The sequence below is a fragment of the Tiliqua scincoides genome, chromosome 6, assembly GCF_035046505.1.
Source record: "Tiliqua scincoides isolate rTilSci1 chromosome 6, rTilSci1.hap2, whole genome shotgun sequence".
NCBI lineage: Eukaryota > Metazoa > Chordata > Lepidosauria > Squamata > Scincidae > Tiliqua > Tiliqua scincoides.
The window spans coordinates 61,127,096-61,150,261 of NC_089826.1; the positions used below are offsets into that span (position 1 = coordinate 61,127,096).

The 23,166-nt window shown below is 43.3% G+C and overlaps 1 pseudogene; it reads right to left on the minus strand.

The window, feature by feature from the left end:
- Positions 1-21,805: 21,805 nt before the first annotated feature.
- On the minus strand, positions 21,806-21,923 carry LOC136656188 (5S ribosomal RNA; annotated as a pseudogene).
- Positions 21,924-23,166: the final 1,243 nt, after the last annotated feature.

A 23,166-nucleotide genomic window follows, 5' to 3' on the forward strand; every position in this document is an offset into this window, starting at 1 on the left:
CCGCTGTTATAGACTGAGGCTGGGACTTGCCCCAGTGACTGGGGACTGTGTATATTCACATTTCAGAGCACTGGTGTTGCTACAGGGGTGTGGGCCGCACCAGGTGACATGCACAAGGGGAGTGACACCACTACTGGCCAAAATCTCTGGTGAAAATCTTGGTATTTTTGAATAATACCATTATATTATACATCATCCAAGCTGTAATTTAATGCAGAATGCAATTAAACAAACCATATAGAAATATCTCTATTCTATCAAAAGTTATAACCAAAAAACCAGAAAAGGAAAACATAACTGCCTTATGTAACAAAATGTGGATTTCTTTAACTCAAAACTGACCAAGGAGATTGATTGTTCCAAGAGCCAGTGAGGTGTTATTATGACATGGAAGGAAACCAGTAAGATGTCAGTATGAGTCAGCTCTCAGGTGCAATTTTAATGATGCAGCTGTGAGGTGATGATGATGCGGAGGTGGGGTGATACACACTGGCTGGGGGTATTGACCCACGCATTGCATGGGAGGAGGTCCATCATGGGGTAAGGTACTGGCCTCCTGTATCAGGTGACACAAACTGTAGTGATGCCACTGTCGCAGAGGCTTCTTCGGGTAGAGAAGGAACAGGTTTATATAACACTGATTTCTGTGAATGAGAGCATGAAGCCTGTTACTGGGTTTCAGATTGGGGTCTTTCCCATCCCTACCTGGAGTGTTCAGGTATTGAACCTTAGCTTTTGACCACCTTGCAAGTGGCTCGCAACCCCCTGGGAATCGCAACCCACACTTCAAGTGATTTTTGCCGTTGTGTCCTAGAAGCGTTCCTTGTTCTTTGGATTTACGATTTACAGCTCCTTATAGTTGGGGGCCTGCTGTGCATGTCAGACTTACTGTCGCCTCAGAAGCTGCAGAGTGAGCTGGTTGATAGCCTTGAAAGTCTCCACATGCTAATATGTCCAGCCTGCTATCTTTATCACTAGTGCTACCCAACCAGCTGACTAACAATTTGTGTAGCTATTCTAATTTTTTTTAAAGCTATAAAACAAGACACACACACACACACACACACACACACACACACACACACACACAATGAAACAACAGGTTTCCAGTTAAGTTTGCTGGCTATCATACTGCCAGGTACAAGGATAAATTTTCAGCCAAGCTCAGCATGTAGCCAATTGAGAATGTTCAAAAATCTTTCCAGAACACACACCACACAAGATGGTGAGAACCCAGCACTTTTGATAGTGTGACATTTAAAGCTTGGGCGATGTAACTTTCTGCCTTAATACCTGACACCCACCATGTCTTTCAAAGCATTCCAGCAGCCTCATTATAAAACAGCTTTTATCAGTTCCGCATAAAGTTGTGCTTTAAGTCTACATTGTCAAAGATTCAATTTTTTTAAAAAGTTATTTGATATTCCCGAATGCAAGTAGTGTTGAGGCCAAGTTCTGGGGAAAAAAAAAAGGGATTCCAAACTGGATTAAGGGGTCAGGTTCGAACGATGGAGGGACTCAATGAATTCTGCACTGTGTCCTTTGTTCAGTCATGCCCTGTTCAGGTTCATGCTAGTGCCTGATCAGTATCCATCCTTCCTCCCACTGCTACCTTTGCAGGGACTGGGATGCATGCCATCTTGGGTCTGCCGTTGCCACCTCTGTATTATATAAAGAAAAAAAGCAAGCCCCTAACAGTGCTCTTTGCGCAGTTTCTTCAAATGCAGAAGTGCAGGACGTCTAGTTTTATGTAAAGGGACCACGTAAATGAAGGAACTCTTTCATTTGCACAGTCTGTGTAAGTCAAATCTGAAGCCCTACACTTCTGCATTTGAAGAAACCACATGAAGAGCATGGTAAGGAGGCAGATGGCCTGCTTTCTGCTTGCTTTTAGCAGGTGGAAAACAGATCAATGTGGCTTGTGTCTGTAGAGGGCTGGAGACAATGGTGGGGTCAGACTTGGGTTGAAGGGCACCCCAAATCTGCTGCCCTCTTGCCTCTCTCAGTCCATTGCTGATGAACCTGTATCACGCCTCCTAATGAATTGACTGCCCCTGCACGCATGTTTCAGCAAGAGCTGAGTTTTTATTAGTTCTCATGCACTTGTGGTCACCATGTAACATCTTAGCAACAGAATATCCATTGTGCCTACTGAATGGTATGGACTGGGTCCTCCCTGCCAATGACTTTTTAGGGGTGGCTCTGTGATCTGGTGTATGCTGAAAAGGGCCATAAGGCTGCAATCTGACAAACACTTACCTTGGAGTCAGGGCTTGCTTCTGAGTAGACATGTGCAGATTGAACTGTAGGGCTGCAATCCTATACACACTTACCTGGGAGTAAGTCTTGTTGAACTAAATGGGATTCACTTTTGAGTAGACATGCATAGGATTGCAGTGTGACTTGCCTGCTTTGCTCCAAGGGCTCTGACGCACTGACATGATGAGCCTATCAATACCAGCTGCTCTGGAGTAAATGTGACGAGAGATTGAGCATAGTAATTGGGCCGCCTTGACACAACAGAGGCGTCAGAGCATGTGCAAACTGGCCTGCTGTGATTTGTCTCTCTGTATATGTTTCTAACAGATTGAGGGATCCAGAGTTTTAGCACAGTGGAATACAGTGACCTCTCTTTATCTGCAGGTTGGGCACCTGTGGGCGGCACCCACAGATGGTTGCTGGAAGCGTGCTTGAGGGCCTCACCTGACCTCCTGGATGCGACTGGAAGCACCTGGAACCACCAGCCCAGAAGGTGTTCTGAGGCATGGGGAGGCCAAACGTGGCCTCTGCACACCTCAGGAGGCCTTCTGGAGGTGTCTGAAAGGCACTTCCTGGTTTTTGTCACAGTAGAAGTGCCTCTCAGAAGCCTCCAAGAAGCCTTCTGAGGTGTGGAGTGGCCATGCACAGCCTTCCTGGACCTCAGAACACCTTCAGAGTGACTCGAAAGCACTTCTGGACCTATCATGTCTGGAGGTCCTCTGATGTCCCTCCCACACGGATTTAATTATCAGCGGATTTTGGAATCCACGGGAACAGATCCGCTGCAAGGGATCAATTCTGCCAAGGGTTCAAGGGTTCAATTCTGCACGGTTCTTATGGGGGCCACGCTGCATGGCCCATGCAGCCTCCCCTCGCTGCATGGCACTAGATACCCCCATGGCACTCAGAAGTAGGTTGGCAATGTTATGCTGACATTGGTGCATCTCCACTAACTGCTTCTGGAGTGGTCCAATTTCAGGCCAAACAGTAGCAGGCGTGCGTGGGAGGGCCCTGCAAGAACTCTGCTTGCTGCGCTGACCTCCGCATGGAGGCTTACCTTGAGGTATGTGAGGTGCCAGCTGTGGGCAGCCCAAATCCCTGACACGTGATGCTCCTGGCATGGTTCCCAATTGGGTAAAATTGGCCCAATCAAGCTAAAGCTGACCCTGAAGAGTGCAGCCTAATGGTTCTGCTCATCTCTAGTATAAGGAGATTGCAAAACTTTGGCAATTGTGTTCAAGAGCTAGACTGCTCTTTTGTCTTCACTTATCAGTGCTGGCACCACCCAGAAGGCTGTACTTTTGCAACAAAGAAGTTCTTTTATAAGAATGATATATTGTCCTCCTTTCCATCTCTCAAAGAAAAGATGTTATTTTGTGTGACGTTTGGAGCTCCAAGAATATGTTCTCAGTTCTGGTGCAAAATTTCAGAACAACTTTTGGTAGGTGGCCTCACCTGAAATAAAATAGGGGGCAATATTTACATCCTCCCTGCATGTTATTCAGGCTGACTGTAAGTACTTCTGAACAAAGATTGTCATTATTGGGATCTCAGCTGGGACCCTGTGTGCTGCTGTGCAATAATAACGGCTGACTGGCTGCCAAAAATAAGCTATTTCTACTAAATAGATAAAAACAAGTGCAAAAAGGAAAAAAAAATGACTGCCTGCTATTCAGCATTTTGTTTTTGAAGAGGCATGCTTCTCTCTGCGCTGGGAATGCTAAAGATTATGTTAGTATTCACCATTTGCAATGGATTAGCTTTCAATAGTTGCTACTGTTAATTGAACTCATTGGGTTATCTTCCAAGCAGTACACAGGCAATGGCTGATAAATATAGTTTTGTATTAAAGCAGTGGAATTGTCCAAGATAGCAGAGCAAGATTATTTTCATCGCTCTGCTCACAACAGCTTCTCCTTTCCTCACCTTAGATGTGTGTTATTTGATGATCAGTGAGGAGCCTTATCAGGGAAGGGCAGAATCCCCAGGTGCTTATCACCAGAGTCTGGTTTTCTTGTGTTTGGTTAATGATGGCCAGACTCTAGGTTTGGGTGTCTGATTTCAGGAGCGGGTTGCATTCTGACAGCTGCAGCTTGTTCTCTTGTTTGTTTAGAGCAGCAGTCGCCATAACTTGCAACAGCTGTGTAGCGCAAAAACAACCCCGTTCGGCCCAGCGCTTACCCTTCCACTATGTGGATCACAAGAAGCTCCTTTCATCTCCACTGTGTGATGCACTGAGCAGTCACATCTGTAGCCCACTGACCCAACAGGCTTTGTGCCCTGATTTACAGGCAGATGTGACTGCTCAGAGGAGACTGCACAGTGGAGATTAGAAGGCTTCTTGTGAGCAGTGTGGCAGAACAGTAAGTACTGCTCACAGTGGGGAGGAAATCAGTGTCATGCCAGATCTGGCCTGCGCACTGTGGTTTGGCAAACACTGGTTTAGAGTGTCTGTAGTCTGGCCTTCATGAAGAGACTTTCCAGGATGCTCATGAAAGGAAAGACAACCAAACAGGAAAGATGGAGGGAGGAAAAGGCAGAGGCTATAGAAAATAAGATAGTGGAAGAAAGTTTGTATTTCAGGCTTGCCTAATGAGGAATAGGCAGGAATAGGCAGCAAAAAATGTATTTTATTGTTCTGGACTGCATGTTATAAGAAACACAGATCAGCTACCCAAAGAGGTAGCCCCAGATCAGGTTCTCCTCTATACTCAACATAATATGTACTACGAGTTGCTCCAGGTACCAGTGCAATTACACTGAGTATATCCCTGCACATGTGAGCAGCAGCCATTGGTGTGGAGTCAGGAGATGGGCAGCATAATGACATCAGAATGCGAAGTAAGTTGAACTCAACACGGGGCAGACGTTTTCAGAGGGATTCTGATATTTTTTGCAACATTTCATTCCATTCTAACCCTACTGAAGAAGCATAGATCCCAAAAATCTGGGGGCTACCAGTTATGGATAAATTCACAAAACAAAGTCCATATACACTCTTCCATCCATCTTATCCGTACATTCACTACTAGGACTTTCACTTATCCATACTATGCATTGCTCTTTATCCATAGCAACGTTTTCAATATAAGGTTTGGGAACAGTAGGGGAGTGAGGAAAGGAGAAGTCTCTCACAGATGGCAAAATCTACCTCCCATTTTACCTAAAAGATAGACCTTCCCTCCACTGTGAGCTCTGGTGACACAAATTTGCCTTGCCTGCAAATTCAAAGGTGTTCCAAGGGGGTGTATCGATTTTTGAATTGCTGGCAGGACAGAGGTCCAGAAGGGGCCCCTTTCAGGGGTATGTTCCTGTGGGGTTTTGGGGAAGTGCTCTTCAGGACCCCTGGAAGATAGAGCACAGTTTGGGAAGAGGCACCCTCCTTCCTGTGAAATGGACTACTTGATGGATAGTGCATCCCCACACTTTCAAGGCACATGCATGGCACATTGACAATGTATCTGTTTTTGTGTTGTGTTCCTACAAACTACTGTGAATATGGGTTCTAAAGAACAGAAGAATATGAAAAAAATTCATGGAAAAAGTAGGAAAACAGATGAAATGTAACTGAAAGCCCAATCCTATGCATGTCTATTCAGAAGTACTCAGACGTATAAATTCTATTATAGTAAATGGGGCTTATTCCCAGGTAAGAGTGGAATAAGATTGCAGCCTGAGGATTGCAGCCTGAGGGCCCAATCCTATTCAGTTTTCCAGTGCCGGTGTAGCCATGCCAGTGGGGTGTGCACTGCATCCTGTGGTGGGGAGGTAGTCACTGAAGCCTCCTCAAGGTGTGGGAACACTTGTTCCCTTACCTTGGGGCTGCATTGTGGCTGTACCAGTGCTGGAAAGTTGGATAGGATTGGGCCCTCAGTTGTTTGTAGTTTGCAACTAAAGTTTGAGGTATTAACCTCATTATGTGATGCTAGAACTTATGAAACATTTTCATAATTGATTTTAATGCTTTATTTATGCTGTATAATGTTATTAACTGTTTATTCTTTTTTTTATCATGCAACACAACTTATTCCTTATGTCAGGGGTGGACAAACTTCCAACTTTAGGGTTCCTGGACCTTTAGCAATTGTCACAGATGACAAACTGCACCTGCTGAAATTCTCTCTCCTACACACTTGTTAAAGGTCCACGTTAAAGGTCCAGGATCCCTAAAGTTGAAAGTTTGCCCACCCCTGCCTTATGGTATTAGGTGTTTAGGGTGCTTGTTGGGTGAACTTGGAATAGTTTGAGAATAAGTTAGAATGTTTTCCCACTGAAATTAATATAATGTTATCTGGATTTCCACTGTAAGGGCTGTTTTCAGGAAAGAATTAAGTGTTGATAAGCAAGAGTGTATAATAAGGTGTATAATAAGCAAGGGTGTATAATATCTTTTCAGAAAATAATAAAAAAATACTTTTATGGAAGACTGGTGCCTAGTCTGCTCTGAGCGTGGGAGGATGGAGGCCAGAATGTGCGACCAGATCAAGAAAGAAACATCTGAATGTTGTGGTTTCTTGAAAGATAGAAACCTTCTTTCAAATTGTAAAAATCCTATGGGGATTTAAATTGCCTGCCTATGTAAACTGCCTTGAATAAAGTCTAAGGAGAAATCTGAGGACCAAGAAAGGCGGTATAGAAATACCTGTATTATTATTATTATTGTTGTTGTTGTTGTTATTAGTGCTTATGTATCTGGATACTAAACCCTAAATGGGATAGGCTAAATAAATTTAGAACAGTTTGCCTGTATAAGAAACTTTAGGTTGCAATTCTCTGCACACTTACGTGGGAGTAAGCCCCATCGAATTCAGTGGAATTTATTTCTGAGTAGATATGCACAGGATTGCACTGTTAATAATGCATCACCAGTTCTTGGCTATTAAATCTTATATGAGTGACAACTGTGATGAGATGGTGGGATGGTATGTTCTCTGATGTGGGAGATTTCTTTTTTGTAGTATACATACCTATTTTAATTTCTTTAGAATTCAGTAAACATTTATTTAAAACAGGGGTTGCCAGCATTTCAACATTAGGCGCCTGGACCTTTAACAATTGTACAACTGTAAAACATAAGCATAAGTTAAAGTGAGGTTTCAGCAATATGGATGACCTCTCTCTGTGCCCTTGTTGTCTTTTGTGTGAGTATGTTAAAATCTGTGGATTAGGCTGCCCACAACACAATTGCCCTAATCCAGAGGCTGTGGTGCATGAGTGGAGTTCCCTAATCACCACATTTCCACCTTTCTTTTCAGTGGAGAAAGCAAATCAGTTTGGTCATCCCTGTGAATTTCCCTCCATTGAACATTTCCTCCATTGGTATAAACAGGGAAACCCTTCAGCAAAAGTTGCATGTCTGAACCCATACAGATCTCTGAACTGGAATTTATGGATTTTACTAGCAGCAAAAATGAGGGCTCTTGGTACATGCTGGTGTGTATCAAAAGCTTATGATGCTGAAACTTCATTTGTAACATTCACATTAGTCCCCTTTGTCTGTAATCACTGGCCTTTTCAGATGCCAAGCTCACAGTATGGTTCATGCATCAACAAACAAAGCTAAAGTACCACTTAGATGTAAACCACTGGCACTCCCTTGGCCTTGTAATTAGCTTTCCCTTCTCTTCACTGTTGCTGTGCTGACAGCCAAATGCCTGAGAGCTGATTTACATGCAGCCGTCCTTATGGGGGGCTACTTCAAAAGAAATCACCAGGAGAGAGGGAGAGCTCTTCTGTGAAGCAAGCTCCTTGTCTGAGTGGCTCCCCATGTGGTTTGGGAAACTTCAATCATGTCGTCAGCCTACTAAAAAGAGAAGGGTGGAGATGAATTAATGTGGGGCACCTGTGAACACAGCTTGGGGCAGTCCCCATGTAGTTCTTTTTCAAGCAGCCACAAACTCAGAAAATAACAGTAGTTGGCATCCTTCAGTCTCGGAAGACTATGGTGTCACGCTCTGAATGGTGGTTCTGGAACAGAGTGTCCTCTCCAGTGCGCGAAGCCTGGGTAAAGTAGGTATGGAGGATAGGCTGTTACCCATGCAGCAAATCCCCCCTCTCCACGTCGCTGAAATGGTCCAATGGAAAGGCAGAAACCAATACGGTTGGTTCCAGCGGCGTCGCAGGAGTTGCCAGAACGTGACTGTGTTCAGCCATGAACTGCCTCAGGGACTCCGGTTCTGGATTTTGCCTTGAGGTTGACTCCTGAAGCCTTTTCCATAACTGGTTGTAGCCACAAGGCAGTGGAGGTTTGGGATCAGAGTTTTCCTTCTCTCAGATGAGCTGCCTTCCCAGGCTGACGAGTCCCATCTACCCGGTGGCTGTTTAGTCGCCTCTTACGACAAGTACAGCCAAACTGAGGGCCTATTCTTATCTCCAGCCCCCAGGGGAAATAAAATAAAATAAAATAAATAAAAATAAAATAAAAATAAAATAAAATAAATAAAAATAAAAATAAAAAGCTACAGAAAATAATAATAATAATAATAATAATAGCTACAAATAATAAAAAAGCTACAAATAATAAAAATAGCTACAGAAAATAAAAAGCTACATATACAGGCCCCCCCCCCGAATCTGTAGATCCAGTATCCACAGTATCCAGTATCTCCCCCCTTCCCCCTGCCCACTCCTCTTGCCTCCAGAGGATCCTCTGAGCCCAGCAGATACCACAAACATACATCTGCAACCTTTGCCGGGCTCAGACTGAGCCCAACAGTTAAAAAAAATGCAACTTTCGATTTCCCTGTGAAACCGGAAGTGATGCTTTAAATGCCTTGTAAGGCTCAGAGGACCCTCCAAAGGCAAGGGGAGGAGGTGTTTGTCCATATCCGCAGTTTCACGTAACCATGGGGGGATCCAGAACAGAACCGTCACAGATACAGAGGCACACTTGTATGCACACACAAAAATACGCTGACTCCTTTCCAGTTGACTTGAGCTGGTGTGATGTCATGAATTGCTCAGAAGCATTCTTATCTCTAGGACATCAGAGCCTCCTGCCCATCCTCCATGTTCATTCTGGTTATTGCTTTCTTTATTCCATTGCACGTGTGAATCAGACTTATAAATTCATGGGTGAAAGAAGTAACAGTGTTGGTGTTAAGTCAGCAATATGGAAACATGAATTCAGTTACATTGGTCGTTTTTTCCTCAAAGCAGGGTAGTCCTTTCATTCAGACTCCCTACCTCCCAATGTGCATCTTATGCACCACTTTCTTGATTTCACCACAGTGCTGCTCCTAGTTGTTCCACTCATGCATTTCTAGGCTCTTCAGCTGTCTTGTAACCAAATGTAACATATTTAACTCACTTCACGTCTCCACGTGAATCGTCTACTTTAGGCTAATCACTGTTGCTGCCCTCAGCGGAGCTTCCTCATTTTTAATGAGTGCACAGAAGCAAATGTAATACATTCTACGTGTCATGTCACTCAGGGCCACAGTCAACAACAGATGAAGTTGTTGAAGGAACCTAAGATTATTGCACATTGGCAAATTAACACATCACAAACCAAGAAGAGCTTCCATCCTCCAAAGAAAATGAATGGCACTTCTAAACATTGTTTAGGAGTTAATTTATTATGATTTTCAGCATTAACCATCCCTTCTTGTGCATGAAGGTTTCTGTGTCTATGCAGAAGGAGGGGATTCCCACAGCACCCAAGAGAGCACTGTAATGAATTCTCCTCCATGCTAGACTATTGGAAATGTATAGCACAGCATCAGATGTCAACAGAATTGAGCTCTGGCAGAAGGAAAGCATCCCTGAGAGAGTTCACTGAGTCAGGCCAACTCCATGAATCCCTGAGTACCAGTCACAGGGTGGCCCATCCATTAGGCAAGGTGATGAGGGTTGCATCAGGGGCAGATTGCAGAGGGCAGCAGATTTGGGGTGTTCTTCAACCTGAGTCTGCCGCCTCCCTCCAGCTTGCCATGGAGCCAGCTTGCACTGATCTGCTTTTTACCCACTAAAAGTGAATGGAAAGTGAACCACCCATCTCCTTACTTTGTTGCTGATACAGTTTCTTTGAATGTGGAAGTGCAGGACTTCTGGTGTGATTTACAGGGACTGTGTAACTGAAGAATCTCCTTCATTCACTAGATCCCTTTTAATCAAACTGGACGTCCTGCACTTTTGCAATTGAAAAAGCTGTGTGAAATGTATAATAAGAAGCTGCTTTTTCTTTTTTAGTTCTGCAGGGACCATGGACTTGAGGTGGCATCGGGCGACATTCTGGGTCACACTGCCACTGAGACCAGTAGCTACCATATATTACCCCCATTTACCATTGGAGAGGATCAGAGGACCCACCATCCACTGTTTTCGCCTATCAGCTTGAATGGAATGATAGTGCAGGGCTTGTCCTGGGGTCTCCAGCAATTTGGAACTGACAGAGTATAAATAATATTGGTGGAAGTGTGTGATTGGCCATGACTTTGAGAGGGAAACCTGTTCGCAGTATCCAATACTCCTCAGGGCCATGCAAGCAGGCTGCTTTTGCTTGGATTGGAATAGCCTATATGTATAACCTTGGGATAACTGGCTCTTGATATGGGAGCACAAATGGGGCTCCCACTGTAAGGAACAAATGAGTAAAAACATAAAGGGAGGGATCCTCATAAGCTGTCATAGACGGATTCAGATATTTGGTTCTTCTAACTCAGGACCAGATCCTCACCTGAGTGCACTGACTTGGCACTGGCGTGCAGTACCACAAAAGTGTCATAAGGCCAACATGAGCGCTGGCTCAGGGCAAGCCCATGCTGAGCCAGTGCCAGGTGGAGGATGGGCAGTTGCCGTTCCGGGTGAGCACTGGGCAGCGGAGAGGTAAGTGGGGTTGTGGAGAGAGGTGGGGGAAGGGTTCTGGAGTGAGGGAAGGGTGGGGGAGAGCGGGGTGGGAGGAAGGAGGAAACTCTGCTGGATCTTGATCCCTGCATTGGGCCTCTTGACCTAAAACGGGACTTTGTTACTCTCTATTGGCTACATAGCCAGTGCAGAGTCTAGTAGCCCCACTGCGGGTCTACTATACTTATGCAGGGGAAGGGGTTGAATGTCTCCTTCCCCTGAGGAGCTGCCTATGCCCGGATTGTCCAGTGTATTTAGGATGCTGCTGCAGCTCTTTTGGTGCCATGGCAGCTCAGTGTGCTAGGCAGCTCAGGATTGGGCTGCCTACCTTGTTGATACTGACAGGCAGTGACTCAGTAGTCTTTCAAATTTGTCTTTCCTAGCCTTAGCTATAGGTGCTGGGGATTGAACCTGGGGCCTTCTACATCAAAGGGGATAATCTGCCACCAAGCTACAGCCCCTGCTTGGAGCATGCTGTTCATTATTTATTTATTTAGTAGATCTGTGTCCTGCTTTTTTTACTGGAGTCCTTTGATGTGACTGACAACATTCACAAAATGCCAAAGATAAATTCAATGCCCCTTTCCCTTAATACAAAACAATGCCAGCTCAGCCAAAGTGGAGGCAGGCACCTGATGCTGTCTCTCTCTGCATCCCTTTCTCTGCAATAAGATTTATATATTTATAGAATTTATATCCCGCCTTTCTAGCCTAGCAAAGGGCACTCAAGGCAGCTCACAAATAAAATCATATTAAAAACATAAAATATATAAATATGTATAAAAACAAGACAATTAAAAACAATGAAACACAACTAAACTTGGATCCTGAAATTAAAATACGTTTAAAAAAAAAACACCATGCCCCCTAGTGTCAGCGTAAAAGGCTTCCCTAAATAAAAAGGTCTTAAGCCCCTGCTGAAAGGACTCTAAAGAGGGAGCTGTTCTCAGTTCCAGGGGGAGGGAGTTCCACAAACAGAGAGCCACCACAGAGAAGGCCCTCTTTCTTGCTGTCATCTCCGTCACCTCCACTGGTGGTGGCATGGTTAGAAGGGCCCCATCTGATGACCTGAGAGGACGGGTCAGACTGTATGGAAGGAAGCGGTCCCCCAGATACCCTGGACCCGAGCCGTATAGGGATTTAAAAGTTAAAACTTGCACTTTTGAATTATGATGGGGATAATACTACTGCTAACCTTCCTACCAAAGATGGCTAGTCAAAGTTACTCTGAATGCAACCTCTAGTGCAATCTTGTCATTCTGTAAAAGCATTCACAGAGTGCCAAAACCAGAAGAGAATGGTGGAGGATTGGCATTGGAACAGAGGATTGTGGAAACGAAAGCAGAGACTGTGGAAAGAGAAGCAGCTAAGGAACTAGAAAAACTACATATGGAACATGAATTTCAGTTGGAAAAGCCTGCTTAGGGTAGTGTGCCAACTTCTTGGATTGGGTTGGGCCTGGCTATGGTTCCTCATGACATTTAGGTTGGGCAACTGTAACACTTTTCTTGGGATTGCCTAAGAAAACTATTCAGAAATTACCATAGGTTTGGAATGCAATTGCTAGCTGGCTGACTTGGACAGGGATCATGACCATGTCTTCATTCTTCATCTTCATTGACTGCCTGTACATTTCTCAGCATAATTCAAACTGCTAGAGATGATATCTAAAATCCATAATGACTTGGGACCCAGACACATGAAAGACCATCTATCTGTATATATGTCTGTCCATTCTTTGAGGTCATCACGGATGGCCCTGTGGCAGGCACCAACACCACTACTAGATTTATGGTTGGTGATCACTCATGACAGGGTCTTTTGTGTTGTGGCACTTGGCCTTTCCATTGAAGTTTGGAACTGTCCCCTCTCGGTGTTTCAAAGTGAAGTTAAACCTTTTGTTCCACCAAGGCTTTGTCACTGATTTTTTCACTCTGTAGATTTAATTTGGCTTTTAATAAGTTACCAATGTGCTTTTATTGATTGCTCTATTCTACTGAAGTAATTTTCTTTGAGCTTTTCCATTTAGTTTTGAAAGGCGGAGCGTAAAAGCTTTTAAACAGACAGACAAAGCAAGACCATATGTAAGATCAGTGGGTATAAAGATGGATATTACCATCTCTCAGTAGCATAGAAATTTGTAACAGCTGCTTTATCACTGGACATATTCCTAGGCAGCCTGATACATAATTGAAAAGACCCATGGCTATTTTAGTCATGAAATAATTTCCATGAGAAGGGCAGCAAGTGGGAATGACACTGAGATCCAAGTATTTGTTGAGAAAGAAACTACCTTACTCCGTCATCACAGGCACACTCTTTTAAAATGATGAATAAATATACTCCCCCACCCCTCGGGTTGACTTGTTATTGGTGAGGAAATTTGTCAAGGTTATAAATGAAGACATGCTTTCTCCGTCATAGGCTTGATTTTCATAACTATACAGAATTAGCCAAGTACGTGTCAGCATCATTGTGACTCAGTGCAAGTATTTTCTTGCATGTTGCCTAAGGTGGCTATTGTCCCACAAATACTCAGATTTGGAATTTTAAGATGCACTGACTTTATGCTATCTGACAGTGCAGTTTATCTGTAGCTGACATCACGATGTACGACTGAAGAAGCAGAGTTTGTTTAGGGAAACGAGGGGGAAAGGGTTGTCAAAAATAGATCTCCATCCTAATTACAGAGTGATAATACATAGTTTGTTTTGGTTGTAATTCATTTATTTTAATTCATAAGTCATGCCGATATTTAATACTATTTGATAATTTGCTTGGATCCTCGACAACCTAATTTGGTAGATCAAATACCTTCCCTCCTTTTCTTTCTAGTTTTAAGCATACAAACATTTATTTTTGTATTAATTGTTAACATTATGGATGGTGCAAAGATATAGGAATTAGGTATATGATTAGTAAACAGGATAGGAGATAACGAAGACTGAAGAGCAATAACTTTCTAGGATCAGAACCTTCTTTCTGTCCTGCTGTTTTGTAGGGAAGGTGATTGTTGTCAACTGGAGTATGGGGTTAAGATAAGCTTTTCAGGAGAAAGGGAAGAGGTATAAAAGGAAGAGTCTGGGAGCCATGGTGGGACTGTTTTTCTGTTTGTCTCTTGGGTTTGCTTCCTACTTTTTTGAGTAGGAACTACTCTGGAGCTGGTAGTTTTTTGAGTAATCTGGGTTTCTGCAGTACTTTGGTAGAAGAGTGTTGGTTTAGATAATTTTTGTTTGTTTAGAGGTTCTGTGCCTGTCCTTGTACTTAGTTACTGAGAACCTTTAGTTCTCACTTGTGTAAAGTTATTTGTGGAGGAAATATCTTTTTAATCAATTTTGTGTGAAGTGCATTGCCTGGAATTTTCACATATATGCTTAGCCTATATTTGGTGGCCTTGAATACTCTTGGTCATAGAGTCCTGAGGTATAGCTACCTTTACAAATGGGTACATAGAATTATAGAGAATTAGAATTGGAAAAAAACCTTGGAGAACTTCTACTCCAACCCCCTAACTCAGTGCAGACACCTGCTGTAGCTGGAGGTGGTTTTTTTGGATGACAACAAAATAAAAACACACTTTTCATTTTTATAAACAAACCCCAAATCTGTGAAAAAATAAAACCATTCTCTAACACCTCTGCTTGCAGGTGGCTGTAGCTATACTACCTAAATCACCCATCTAGTACACTTTCAAACCAATTATAATTTATAAAAATGCATGCTTGGAATAAAAACACTGAAATCCATGAAAAAACCATTTACACACACCTACACTTTTACCCAGCTATAGCATCTCTGACAGGTGGCTGTACAACTTAAAACCTTCAATGAGGGAGAGACTGCAAATGCTCAAGGCAGGTTGTTCCAGCACCAGACTTCTCTTATAGTTAGGACAGTCATTCTCACGTTTAGCCTAAAATCTACTTTTCTGTAATTTCAAACCATTGGTCTTGCCTTCAGGAACCACAGAGATTGTATCTGCAGGGGAAACTCCCAGTCACATGATATAGATTTCAGAAGAGAAAGTCATTGGTTTCTTTCCAGGGTGTCAGGTTGCAGAGTGTCTCAGGGCAGCAGTGGATCTCCCCAGCCCCACACCCTGGTGATGGTCCGTGATGACACCCCCCTGCAGGCTGTTGCCCCCCTCGCTCAAAAAGCCACTCCCCCCTGCTCACCTGAGGCTCATGGAGCCTCATGCAACCGCCAGCTGTGTTGGGGAAAACCTCTGTGAGGTTCCCTGATGCTTTAAACTGTTTCACAGTTTCCACCTCCTTTGGGAGCCTCAGTGAGGCTTCCACGGAGTCCTAGCGGCCAGTGCCTGGAACTTTTGCCCCATCTCGTCTATGGGAGGTCCACTGCTGTCTCAGGGTCTGTTCTCCTTCCTATATGCCTTGGATAATAAGCAAACCTCTGTGTGGCAAGATTCTACAACAGGTCTCCTTCCCACACCACCATAATCCTTTCTGAAACAGGAGAAGTCACACTGTGAACTCTTCCCACATGGTCCCAGGCTTCTCAGCACAAGAAGATATGCTACTGTGGTTTCCATTCTGATCTTTTAATCCCAGAACAGGTGATGTCATCACTCCCCTCAAATTCATCTGGAAGTGTGAGAAAGCTGACATCACCATTCCCAAAGAGAATGGACCAATAAAAGCGCATCTGTTTGGGTCTAACCAGCGACGGCAGTTTCTGGGTAAGTTATTACCTGAAACAGTACATGAAACAGTGTTCTCCTTTTCAGTCACACAACCATGATTCAAAGGAGACAGATACATGTTGGGGTGAAATGTGCCAGTAGGACTGTTGGTACAAGAATGGAAAACTCTAACCCACAAGCTGTAGGCTGTTATCTTTATTATGCTAACAGGAAGAGGAACAAAACAGTACCACTGAGGAGACTCATCTAGCCACCTGCAGTGTGAGACATATGCAGAGCTGACTCAAGAACCCTTGGTACCTGAGACAGAGTGCCAAATACTGTACCCCTTACTTGGTGAAGTGCCAAACTCTGCTCATTCCACTCCCTGAACTGAAAAAGGAAGAAGGGAACAGAGCAGAAAAGAAAGTGTGGAGGAGTGGGAAGTAGTGGGTCAGAGCAGTGGTTCTCAAACTTTTAGCACCGGAACCCACTTTTTAGAATGAAAATCTGTCAGGACCCACCAGAAGTGATGTCATGACCAGAAGTGACATCATCAAGCAGGAAAATTTTTAACAACCCTTGGATGCAGTCCTACCACACTTACCCAAGAGTAAGTCCCATTTACTATCATTGTTAAAAGTAGCCTGTTACATAGTAGCCTGTTAAAAGTACAGATCTGTAACATTTCCCCAAATGCAGTCTCATGCCATGGTAGCATCAAGTCTAATATATTAAAAATAAAATATTGAAATGAATGGGGACCCACCTGAAATTGGCTCTTGAGCCACCTAGTGGGTCCCAACCCATAGTTTGAGAAACACTGGGTTAGAGCATTCAAGGAGGAGGAAGAGATGCAGTGGAAGCAAGTGGGCAGGCAAAACTGGCAACCCTCACAAATCTGCTGTGTGAGGCTACCTTAGTCAACTTCATAATTGCGCTGGCCTTGGCAGTGACATACCCATGGGGGGGCAAATGCCCCAGATGCCACTCCTGCAGAGTGGCAGCACTGTCCTTGCCCCCTCCTCCACCCTTGCCCTTGCCTTGCCACCCTTGCCATCACCTTCCGACCCCCTCCAGAAACATCTGTGGCCCTCCAGTTGAATGCCCCCCACCGGGGAACTTGGAGGGCTGGGGGAGGCTGCATGTGGCTACCATGGACTTCTGTGGGACCTTTAACACCCACTTCTGGTTTTCAGCAAAAACTGAAAGTGACATTTTGAGGCTCTTTAAAGGCCTTTTGAGGGCCAGGGAAGCCTTAAAATTTCAATTCTGGTTTTCACCAAAAACCGGATGTGGGTCTTAAAGACCCTCTGGAGGCCTTAGAAGGACATATGATGAATGAGCTCACCCTACATGCAAGAAGTCTGACAACAGACCAGTATACAGTATCAAAACGTGTGATGGATGTAGTTGGGTGAAAACGCTTTTCTTTTTCATTGGATTTGGGTGTTTAAAGTATATTAGGTAGGTGATTTAAAGTGTACTAGGTAGGTGATATAGGTGGTATAGTGTCAGCAGATGCAGTCACATGCATGTAGAGGTGTTAGAAAATATGTAGAGGTATTAGAGAACGGTTTTATTTTTCACAGATTTCACAGATTTCGGTTTTGTGTGTGTGTCTTTTTTTACAAAAATGAGAAGTGCAGAAAGCTGTGTTATGTATTTTTATTTCATTATTACAAAAAAAAAAAACAACCCATCTCTAGTGATGGAATATAGTTAATTAGGAACACAGCTGTGTGATAGTAATAAAAAGATGTGTGTTCTTATTTAGTTATCAATGGTAAAGAACACCATCTTCATTTCGGCATGACCTCCTGCTTTTTGTGGTAGCCTGACTCATCCTAGTTCCCTCCTGATATGTACTTTAATTATTAAGGTTACTGTGATATTTGCTCTGCTGCTCTTCTCAGTTTGCTTCATTTGAAGTCCATTAGGACCATCCTAATAACATCTACAACAAAAGGAATCACGTCAGTGTAAAAATCAGGTTATTCTTGGAAAGATAAATCTAAGGAATGCTATATATTACGAACTGAGCTCTGCAAAGCCATTTATGACAACATTTCTCCTTGCTGTCCTCCCATATCTGTCTTTGGGATGGAACCCACAGGGAGGGTGGTCCTGGAGTTTGTCCACCATCACAGCTCACCAAAGTCACTACTCTTATTCATAGTACCTCATTCCTCCCTGCCTTTCCCCCCTCTAAGACAGGGTTGTCCAAACTTTTTGATAGGAGGGCCACATCATCCCTATGACACTGTGTCAGGGGCCAGGAAAAAAAGAATTAATTTACATTTTAAATTTGAATAAATTTATTTAAATTTGCATAAATAAATATATTAGAGATGGAACTTACATGAATGAATGAAGGTCTTGCAATAGCACAAGGCCTATCAAAGACCTTGCACAAAGCAAGACTGGCCTTTCCTTCACTGCTGCTGCAGCATCACAGACATGAGACAGCAAGCACTGGAGGGAACTCTTGGCCAGCAGCTCACATGAGAGGTCGAACAGTTGCTCTCACATTGAGAGCAGTTGTGTCAGGCCAGCACGGGCTTCAGCAAGTCTCTGGAGGGCCAGACGTTCATTGGAGACTGGGGGCTCCCTGCAGGACAGATTGGTGGGTCCTGGAGGGCAGCAAATGGCCCCCAGGCCAGGGTTTGGGCACCCCTGCTCTAAGATGATTGTTGCTGACCACTACACAAAAGACAAATGTGCTTTGTGGTTGCCTCTTCAGCATTTCTCCAAATCACTAATTTGGCAGGTGATAAACATACACTGAATGTGCAGTTCTATGTTATGTATAAGAAGATCACCAACAAGCCTTTTCTTTATTTACAGGCAACGTTAGAGCTTTTGTCTTCCTCTCTTCCATCCAGTCTGCTCCCCCCTGACTGTTCCTCTTCCTCACCTTCCCTCTCACTTTCTGCCAAGTCCCTCTAGGGACAAAGTTATAGGAAACAAATGGGGAAGAAACTACAGTGATAAGTCTGAAATATCCAGTTTTGTTGAATGAATGCAAAAATTGCCCCCAAACAATGTTGTTGAGGAACACATACTTGTTGTGTATAAGAAACTGTTAAGCAGGGTCTGAAAAGATCTTGAGTCTGAGATCACTGACAAACAAAGATATCCTAAAATGTGCCCTTACCAGAAAGCCTCTTAAAAAAAAATGCTTTCAAGGATAATGAAGAGAGAAACAGGACCTCAGTGGTATAAAGGCTGCCAGGCACATGGCAGCACACATGCTAGAGAACAACATCTGACAAAGTGACAGTGTGAGTGGGTGGTCTGGGAATAGTGTGTGGGTGAGTGTGATTACAAAAATGGTAAAATATCAAGAAAATAAGTTAAACAAGAAAAAAAAATTGCTCCAAAATAAATTACTGCTTGTGTTGGACGGTTGTATCAGAAGCCAAGAGCATGAACTCGGGATATATTTTTACACATTGCTATGTCCAATTTAAAATCATAATTATATTTGAATATCTAGAATAAGTGCCTTCAGCAGATGTCTTTGCAGTTCATCTTGCTCCCCTCGATCAGACAAGTAACCCTCGTGGGTCTGAATGCTCGTACAGGAAAACTTGTTTATAGCATAGTGGATGTAAAAAAAATGAAGACATCTTTCCTTTTTTTCTTTTCAAAGTTAACCTTCAAAGCTAATTACAATGCCTGGTCTTTTAGTTTTCATAATTCAAAACAATACAGTGATTGAGCCTCAGATGGCCATTAGCCACTGGGGTTAAACTCTAATTTTATGTTCTGTACTGCTTTTCAGAATAGAATCATAGAGCTGGAGGAACTCAAGGACTCATTCTTAGGCAACCATATTTATCCTCTTAAGAATATTTGCAATTCTATTTTCAATTTGATTATTTTCCAAATGCACCCTAGCGAAGCTCTATCGATCTGTCAAAAACTCTTGATAGGATTAGAGAAGATGACTTGTGTAGGATCACAACTGAAACAGACTTCTTTATGGGTTGGCATCTAGGACATCAGAAGTGCCTGAATGGGGATGTGGGGATTCATTTCGGAGTCAGTAGCCTCAGACTCAAGTCAGTGTTGGAGTCATCGACACAGGTGAGTCGAGTGTACATGAGTCAGCAAAAAACAGGTGTTCTTTGTGGCTCGGACTCGAGTTTCCATCCCTGCCAGAGCACACAGAAATGCACTGCAGCTTTCCCCAGGGATCCCTTCCTTCAATATATGGGTACTTGGTACAGTATATGCACAGAAGAAAATCTCACCCCCATCACGAAGATGATCATCATGCAATTTTTGAATAAGCTAGAAGCCATAGTAGATATCTTCATGCTGTAGAACTGATCATGAAAAAGGCTAGGTAAAGGAATGTGATTACCCTAATAATAAGATGCAAATTATTTGCTTCTCTAGGCATAAGCTACACAGAGGCATTCTTGATGTTCTGTGGAAAGTTTTCCTAATCTTATTACTTTCATTTCCCAGTAGAAATTACCTGTGTGACTGGGTAATGCAAAACAAATGTTGCTGACATTTGACAAATTCCTGAATGAATAAATCAAGCTTTCCATTGACTAGCTTATTCATTCTCCTAATAAACGCCCATAACCCTCTCAGTGACATGTTATTCTGTAAGAGAATAATATAATTAGTCTATGCCTATGATAGATTTACCTTTAAGTTCAGTAATTTGGCAGCATTTTCTAATATCTAAACTAGAATTGTTACGTTTTTCACCATGGCATGAGAGAACAATTGCTATTATTTTAATTCCTAAGCTGCTGCATAGTGTTTAATTCTCCTATTTGGCTGGCAACACCTTTTGGCATTCACAGGTGTAACAGACCTGTAGATCTCAAAAAATAAACTGTGCTTATATAAAATGCTAAGAATGTTGTACAATTTTTTCACAGTAACCTTGCGGCCATACATTTCTTTAAAAGTGCCAAATCTAATCTGTGAAGGCACATACATCATATTTTTTTTTCCTCCAAGGGTTCAACTTTGTTTCGATGTAATCAGAAACAAACAACAGCAACAGGAAAATACCCAGATGTTACGAAAATACCCACCTCCCCTCCTCCCTGTGGGTTGAACTCTTGCCACTGTCATAGCTATTGTGCCAATTGCCCTAAGGTAGGATTGAAACCATAAGATAGGTTTTGAAACAAATGAAATTAAAAGCAAATTTCAGGGTTCTTCCCAAGGTTAAACATCTGAGAATTGTCACGTGAACTTTCTCATACTTTCCCAGAGGTATCCCTGCTTCTTTGGGGGAAAGCAAGATGGAAGCATTTGACAACTGCCCAGCGATGTACTTTTAAATGTACTCATTTTCAAAAACTGTGCTGGTTAAATTATATTTAACACACTTTCTCCCACCACCACTGTTCTCTCTAAGGTATGAGGCTGAGCGGCAGTGCACCTTCCTACCAAGCTTTGTGCAGTGTGGAGCTTAGCAGCTCAGAGGTTCTGCAAATACAGAACCTGCTGGAGGGGTCTGCTTACTAATGCAGACCCCTTACAGGAAACACTGCCCACCAGTTGATGAGTATTGCCATGGCCAGTAGAAAACATTGGCAGTTTTGGGCAGTTGCCTTGAGGGCCTTAAGCGACAGGCAGCCCAGTCCTATCCCCAGCAGCTTCACTGGGTGCAGCGGCACCAAAATGGCTAATTCTGCATGCAGGCGCACTGCTGGGGCCACTGGAGGTCTCCTCAGGGGAAGGGGACTTTCATCCACTTTCCCCGGTGAAAGTTCCAGGCCCCACAATGGGGCTTCTCAAGTCCACGCCTGCTATTTTGCCAGGCAGAGCCTCCGTGTCCAACACAGAGGATTGAATATGGCACAGCCGAACTCCACTGGTCCCACCCCCCTCCCGGGCTGGTCCTCCCCCTGCATCCTGGTGCCCTACCTTTCATCTGGCAAATTGTCACAAGGTAATGTCCCCACACTAATGGCTTTTCAATGGCCACCCCATGTAAATGGCTCTGTGATTCCATCTGTGTGTTTGTAGAGCTCAAAGTTTCATTTTGGTTGGCAACCTTCAGTCTCGAAAGACTATGGTATAAGCCTACAGCACCTGGTATTCCCAAGCGGTCTCCCATCCAAGTACTAACCAGGCCTGACCCTGCTTAGCTTCTGAGAATCAGACAAGATCAGGCATGTGCAGGGTAACAGTTGCAAGGGCTGCTAGAATTGTCAAATGTGTTTTCAGAGTCTGATACACAATTCTTCTTTGCTTAATAAGCCAAAGTAGTATTATGGAGCCCTGCGATCATGTTTCACTGACTGCTGTAATGATAAAAAGGAGTCATTTGTGTGTTGAGACAGCATTTTGAAATTCTGTTTTATAACTAAATTGGCATGCTCAAATTATATGAATCACTGCTTTAACTCATCAGGACTCTGCCTGAGTTAAAGTGTGTTCAGAAGGTAATGAGCACACAATTTTAGAAAACCTTTTCAGTGATCCTGTTCGCACAATATAAAAGCTCTAGGTTGGCAAGACTGTACAGTGTCAGGAGACAAGGACAGTCCTGTACAGTTGTGGAAAAATCCTTTTGAAAAAAAACACTACCAATACATTTTTGGAAATACATTTTATTTACATTTCCATAGTAAATAATTTGTAGACTGCAGCTTTTATTTGAGAATCAAATGCATAGATATAAGCAAATGTACTTAGAAATGCTATTGTTGTCAGTGGGTCGTAGGACCATTTCATACATAACAGTTTTCCTACACAGAGAAAATCTCTGTGCATTGACTGACAGATCCATCTATTCACAGAAAAAAAAATATGCTCACATCACACTTCATATATGACAGCATAATTGCTCTTTCCTATCCATATATTACCTCCAGGAACCAGAAATGTCACATATGAAGCCACTCTTACTTCGAGCAGATAGATTTAGTGCAGGGATACAAACCAGACTTGATATATTCTGGCTTCCCATAGCAATTGGCAAATTTAATATAACCCAGAGTTAATGTTAATATATTGCAAGTCAGAATGTTTTGTAACATTAACAGCCCAATTCTAATGGCAGGGCACCATTGGGTACAGCAGTGCCAAAATTGCAACCTCTATATCCAGCGGCCCACCAGGGAGGGATAATGATCATATAATCTCCCCCCTCCCTCCCCAGGGGATGCATCATGGTATTTAACTATGTGTGGGTTTGTTCTTTCTTGCCATCTCTCGATCTGTGAATGAAATTTGAAGTGCAATCTCATGCATACCTACTCAGAAGTAAGCCCCTTTGATTGCAGATGGACTTACCCCCACACAAATGTGTATAGCAGCGATTTTCAACCACTGTGCCGTGGCACATTGGTGTACCGCGGATGGTCTGCAGGGAGTACCATGGGAGTTTCAGGAGGATCATTTATTAGTAGGGCAATTGGAGGATGTGAGCCCCCTAC